The sequence below is a fragment of the Colobus angolensis genome, unplaced genomic scaffold (genome assembly GCF_000951035.1).
Source record: "Colobus angolensis palliatus isolate OR3802 unplaced genomic scaffold, Cang.pa_1.0 Scaffold314, whole genome shotgun sequence".
NCBI lineage: Eukaryota > Metazoa > Chordata > Mammalia > Primates > Cercopithecidae > Colobus > Colobus angolensis.
In genome coordinates, this window is record NW_012116422.1 from 1,808,688 (window position 1) to 1,815,052 (window position 6,365).

Below are 6,365 nucleotides of genomic sequence, written 5' to 3' on the forward strand. Positions count from 1 at the left end.
GAGGCAGGAGAATCGCTTGAACCCGGGAGGCAGAGGTTGCAGTGAGCCAAGATCGCACCAGTGCACTCCAGCCTGGGCGACAGAGCAAGACTCCATCTCAAATTAAAAGAAAAAGTAAGCAATCAACTCTTCAGAAAATACCAGCTGGGTGTCCTCTATCTCCTACCTGGAGATAATGTCAGACCCCATAGGTTGAGTGAGGGTTCAGTCCCTAAGGCTGCCCCTCACTGTTGATGTCAATCCCAAGTCCCAGGTTGTTTTACCTGTGCTTCTGACCAGCTGGCTAAAAATTGGGATTCTGCAATCCCTTCCTTTGGTTTTAGTAATTTGTTAGAGAAGCTCACAGAATGAATGGAAACCTGGTCACTAGACTCTTACAAACGTTATTTTAAAGGATATAAATAAACAGTAAAATAAAGAGTTACAGAGGTGAGATGTACAATGTTGTAGGAGCTTCAATTCCCTTGGAGAATGGTGTGCCACCCTCTCAGCACATGAACATGTTCTAGCTTACCTTTCTGGAAGCCCCCTGAACTCAGTCCTTTCGATCTTTTTTTTTTCCCCCAAGATGGGAGTTTCGCTCTTGTTGCCCAGGCTGGAGTGCAATGGCACCATCACGGCTCACTGCAACCTTCACCTCCTGGGTTCAAGTGATTCTCCTGCCTCAACCTCCTGAGTAGCTCGGATTACAGGCATGCGCCACCATGCTAGACTAATTTTGTATTTTAAGTAGAGACGGGGTTTCTACATGTTGGTCAGGCTAGTCTCAAACTCCCGACCTCAGGTGATCCGCCCGCCTCAGCCTCCCAAAGTGTTGGGATTACAGGTGTGAGCCACTGCACCCGGCCCATGTCAGGTATTATTAATCCTGCCGCTTGACAAAACACCATTTATCACCTGGGTGCAGTAGCTCATGCCTGTAATCCCAGCATTTTGGGAGGCCGAGGCATGAGGATCCCTTGAGCTCAGGAGTTCAAGACCACCTTGGGCCACATGATGAGACCCAGTCTCTACAAGGCTACTGAGATGGGAAAGGGGTCCTTCAAGTACACCTGGGTCTTGGATAAACTGAAAGCTAAGTGTGAGGGTGGTGGTACTGATGATAGTTCCCTGTGGGAACTTGAGGCCAGAAAGTATTATGTAACTAGTTGATGCCCCAAGACAAAGACATTTAAAAAAAACATGACCACAGGCACATCTCAGGCTGACTGTGCTACCCTGATTGTTGCAGCTGGTGAATTTGAAGCTGGCATCTCCTTCTGACGTACATACTGGATGTGAAACAGCTAATTGTTGGAGTTAACAAAATGGATTCCACTTAGCCACCCTACAGACAGAAGAGATACAAGGAAATGGTTAAGGAAGTCAGCACTTACAATAAGAAAGTTGGCTACAACCCAAACACAGTAGCATTTGTGCCAATTTCTGGTTGCAACGATGGCAACATGCTGGGGCCAAGTGCTAACATGCCTTGGTTCAAGGGATGGAAAGTCACCTATAAAGATGGCAATGTCAGTGTCAACACTCTGCTGGAAGCTCTGGGTTGCATCCTACCACCAACTTGTCTAACTGACAAGCCCTTGTGTCTGTCTCTCCCAAGACCGCTCTCCAAGTGGTCACCTTGGCTCCAGTCAATGTTACAACTAAAGCCAAATCTGTTGCAATATACCATGAAGCTTTGAGTGAGGTTTTTCCTGGGAACAATGGGGGCTTCAACATCAAGAACATATCTGTCAAAAATGTTCATCATGGCCATGTTGCTGGTGACAGGAAAAATGACCCACCAATGGAAGCAGCTAGCTTCACTGCTCAGGTGATTATCCTGAACCACTCAATCTAAATCAGTGCTGGCTATGCTCCTGTAATGGACTGCCACATGGCTCACACTGCCTGCAAGTTTCCTGAGCTGAAGGGAAAGACTGATTGCCATTGTAGTAAGCTGAAAGATGGCCCTAAATTCTTGAAATCTGGTAATACTCCCATCTTTGATGTGGTTCCTGTCAAGCCCATGTGTGCTGAGAGCTTCTGACTATCCTCCTCTGGGTTGTTTTGTTGTTCATAATGCAAGACAGCCAGTTGCTGTGGGTGTCATGAAAACAGAGGATAAGGCCAGGCACAGTGGTTCACGCCTGTAATCCCAGCACTTTGGGAAGCTGTGGCAGGAGAATCACTTGAGCTCAGGAGTTTGAGACCTGCCTGGGCAACATGGTGAAACCCCATCTCTACCAAAAATACAAAAAATTAGCTGGGTGTAGTGGCATGCATCTGTGGTCCCAGCTACTCAGGAAACTGAGGTCTGGGGAATGCTTGAGCTGAGACGTGGAAGTTCAAATAAGCCAAGATAGCACCACTGCACTCCAGCCTAGGTGACAGAGTGAGACTCTCAAAAAATTAAAAAATGGCCAGGTGCCGTGGCTCACGCCTGTAATCCCAGTACTTTGGGAGGCTGAGGCAGGCAGATAACCTGAGGTCAGGAGTTCAACACCAGCCTGGTCAACAGAGTGAAACCCCATCTCTACTAAAAATACAAAAATTAGCCAGGTATGGTGGCAGGCACCTGTAATCCCAGCTACTTGAGAGGCTGAGGCAGAAGAATCACTTGCACATGGGAGATGGAGGTTGCAGTGAGCCGTAACCATGCCATTGCACTCCAGCCTGGGCAACAAGAGTAAAACTCCGTCTCGAAAAAAATTTTTTTTAATTTAAAAAAAAAAAACAGTGGACAAGAAGGCTCCTGGACCTGGCAATATCATCGAGTCTGCTCAGAAAGCTCAGAAGACTACATGAATATCATCCCTAATACCTGCCACCCCAGTCTCAATCAATGGTAGAAGAACAGTCTCAGAACTGTTTGTTTCGATTGGCCATTTAAGTTTAACAGTAAGAGACTGGTTAATGATAACAGTGCATGGTAAAACCTTCAGAAGGAAAATATGACTGTTTTGTGATCCACTTTGAGTTTTTTTCACATGGCAGTTTTAAATTACTAGTTTTTAAAATTAGTACTGTTTAATGGAAGCAACAGGACCAAGAATCCATCTCAGAATTTTGAGACCCATGAAACAAAGTTTAATGAGAGGCTGGTTCCAAGGTAGTCAGTTATCTCAACTGATTATTCACAGTCAAGTTATAGACTGAACTCCTTGTTCTAGTCTTTGACCCCTTCTCACTATCACAGTTGACTGCCTAGTTTTAAAAATAAACAAGCAAGGCTGGGCGCTGTGGCTCATGCCTATAAACCCAGCACTCGGAAGGCCGAGGCGGGCGGATCACCTTAGATCAGGAGTTCAAGACCAGCTTGGCCAACATGGTGAAACCCCATCTCTACTAAAAATACAAAAATTAGCTGGGCATGCTGGCAGGCACCTGTAATCCCAGCTACTTTGGGAGGCTGAGACAGGAGAATTGCTTGAACCTAGGAGGTGGAGGGAGGTTGCAGTGAGCCGAGATTGCGCTACTGCACTACACTCCAGCCGGGGCGACAGAGCAAGACTCATCTCAAAATAAAATAAAATGAAATAAAATAAAAATAAAAATAAACAGGCCGGGCACGGTGGCTCATGCCTGTAATCCTAGCACTTTGGGAGGCTGAGGTGGGCAGATCACCTGAGGTCAGGAGTTCGCGACTAGCCTGACCAACGTGGAAAAACCCCATCTCTACTAAAAATACAAAATTAGCCAGGCATGGTGGCACATGCCTGTAATCCCAGCTACTCCGGAGGCTGAGGCTGGAGAATCACTTGAACCCGGGAGGCGGAGGTTGTGGTGAGCCAAGTTGCGCCACTGCACTGCAGCCTGGGCAACAAGAGCAAAACTCCGTCTCAAAAAGAATAAACAAGTAAAGTTTAATGAGAAAAAAACCCACAATATCACTCCACACCCATTAGGATAGCTATGATAAAAACAAAATCACAAAATAACACATGTTGGTGATGATGCAGACAAACTGGAACCTTTGTGCACTGCTGGTGGGAATGTGCAATGGTGCGGCTGCTATGGATTGGCAGTTCCTCAAAAACTTTTAACAAATAATTACCATAGGATCCAGCAATTTTACTCCTAGGAATATACCCAAAAGAACTGAAAGCAGAGACTCAAACAGATCCATGTACACCAATGTTCACAGTGGCATCATTCACAATAGCCAAAAGATGGAAACAACCCAAGTGTCCATCAACAGATGGTGATCCATCAACACAGAGAAGCAAAATGTGGTATATATATACAATAGAATACTGTTTAGCCATAAGGAATGAAATTCTGATACGTGCTACAACATAGATGAACCTTGAAAACATTATGCTATGTGAAATAAGTTAGACACAAAAGGACACATATTGTGTGATTCTACTTAATATGAGGCACCTGGAATAGACAAATTCATAGAGACCGCAAATAGAATAGAGGTGGGGAGGTTCTGTTTGGGATGATGAAAAAGTTCTGGAAACTGTTGATGTGTACAATACTGTGAATGTACTTAATGCCACTGAATTGTATCTGTAAAATTATTAAAATAGTACATTTTATGTTATATATATTTTGCCACAATAAAAAAATTAGTACACCGTAAAAATAAAAATTTAAATGTGTATTCCTATGAATTACATTCATTCTATAATTTTTTTATAAACACATACATTAGTTATAAAACATTTTAGGTCAGGCGTGGTGGCGTGCTCCTGTAGTCCCAGCTACTTGGGAAGCGGAGGCACAAGAATTGCTTGAACCGGGAGGCAGAGGTTGCAGTGAGCCAAGATCACACGACTGCACTTTGTGACGACAGAATAAGACTCTGTCTCAAATAAATAAATTAAATAAGTATATAAAACACTTCGTGACTTTTTACAATTTTAATTTTAAAAAATTTAAAACAGCCGAGCATTGTGGCTCACACCCGTAATCCCAGCACTTTGGGAGGCTGAGGCAGTGAATCACTTGAGGTCACAAGTTCGAGACCAGCCTGGCCAACATGGCCAAACCCCATCTCTACTAAAACTACAAAATTTAGTCGGGTGTGGTGACATGCACCTGTAGTCCCAGCTACTCGGGAGGCTGAGGCAAGAGAATCATTTGAATCTGGGAGGCGAAAGTTGCAGTGAGCCAAGATTGTGCCACTCCACTCTAGCCTGCACAACAGAGTGAGACTCTGTCCCCCCCGAAAAAAAAGAAAACAGTTTAGTGTAAAATGTGTACTCTAACTTTCCCCATTCAAGTGGAGGTCAGAATTTGTTACAATTTTTTTTTTTCACTTAGTGTCTTAGAATAACTATCCTACTGAAAACCGGAGCCATTCAGCTATAAGATTATTGAATGATTTAAACTCTGAAAGTCAAAATGAGGTTTAAGCTAAGACTTCAATTATTTTCAAATCCAGTATATTACAACTGCTATTAAACTGTAACTTTACCACAATGCACTATGTTAAAGCACAAAGCCTCAACAGTACATAATCTCCATTGGCCTCATTTGGTAAGATTTCTCTACCCATGAGACAGTCTGAAGAGGTCCCTTCCTGCAAGTCAGGGAAACAAAGGTTGTACACTTAGAGATCAAAGCCAATAACAAAACATCAGGTCCCAAGACAATATTTAGCACAGAAGGACCTTTGCCCCAAAGTTAGTCATGAGACTTCTATAGCCTTCAGGTTTAAAATAATGTAGTGAAAAACATGAAAGCAAAGATAACAATTCCACACATTTTTGCTTTCTTCATCACATCCTTACGTATTATCTGAATTTCTCATTGTATTTCATAAATCACTCTCAATTGGACCCTCAAAGTTTCCCAGAAATTGTGTTTTTTTTTTTTTTTTTGAGATGGAGTCTTGCTCTGTCGCCAGGCTGGAGTGCAGTGGCACGATCTCGGCTCACTGCAACCTCCACCTCCTGTGTTCAAGCAATTCTTGTGTCTCAGCCTCCCGAGTGGCTGAGACTACAGGCACATGCCACCATGACCAGCTAACCTTTTGTATTTTAGTAGAGACAGGGTTTCATCATGTTGGTCAAGATGGTCTCAATCTCCTGACCTCATGATCTGCCCGCCTCGGCCTCCCAAAGTGAAACTGTACTATTTTTCTCTGATGAATGCTCTTTCCCATTCCTCACCAAGTATTTCATAAAGTTCTATGACTCCCCACAATCCTAATTTCCATTCACAAATAACCTTGTCTTAATGGACAAAGATTAAAAAACAGAATACTAAAAATCAGAGAGAGGCAGCTCCAGCAGCAAAGACGGTATATCACGGCCTCACAGTGATGAGCATGTCCTGGGGCTTTGCTGGCTTCTTTGTGCCCTGGTTCATCCCTAAGGGGCCTAACTGGGGAGTTATCATCACCATGATGGTGAGCTGTTCAGTTTGCTGCT

General features: G+C 43.8%; 1 pseudogene; it reads left to right on the forward strand.

The window, feature by feature from the left end:
- The first annotated feature begins 1,020 nt into the window (after positions 1-1,020).
- LOC105518219 lies at positions 1,021-2,787 on the forward strand (annotated as a pseudogene).
- Positions 2,788-6,365: the final 3,578 nt, after the last annotated feature.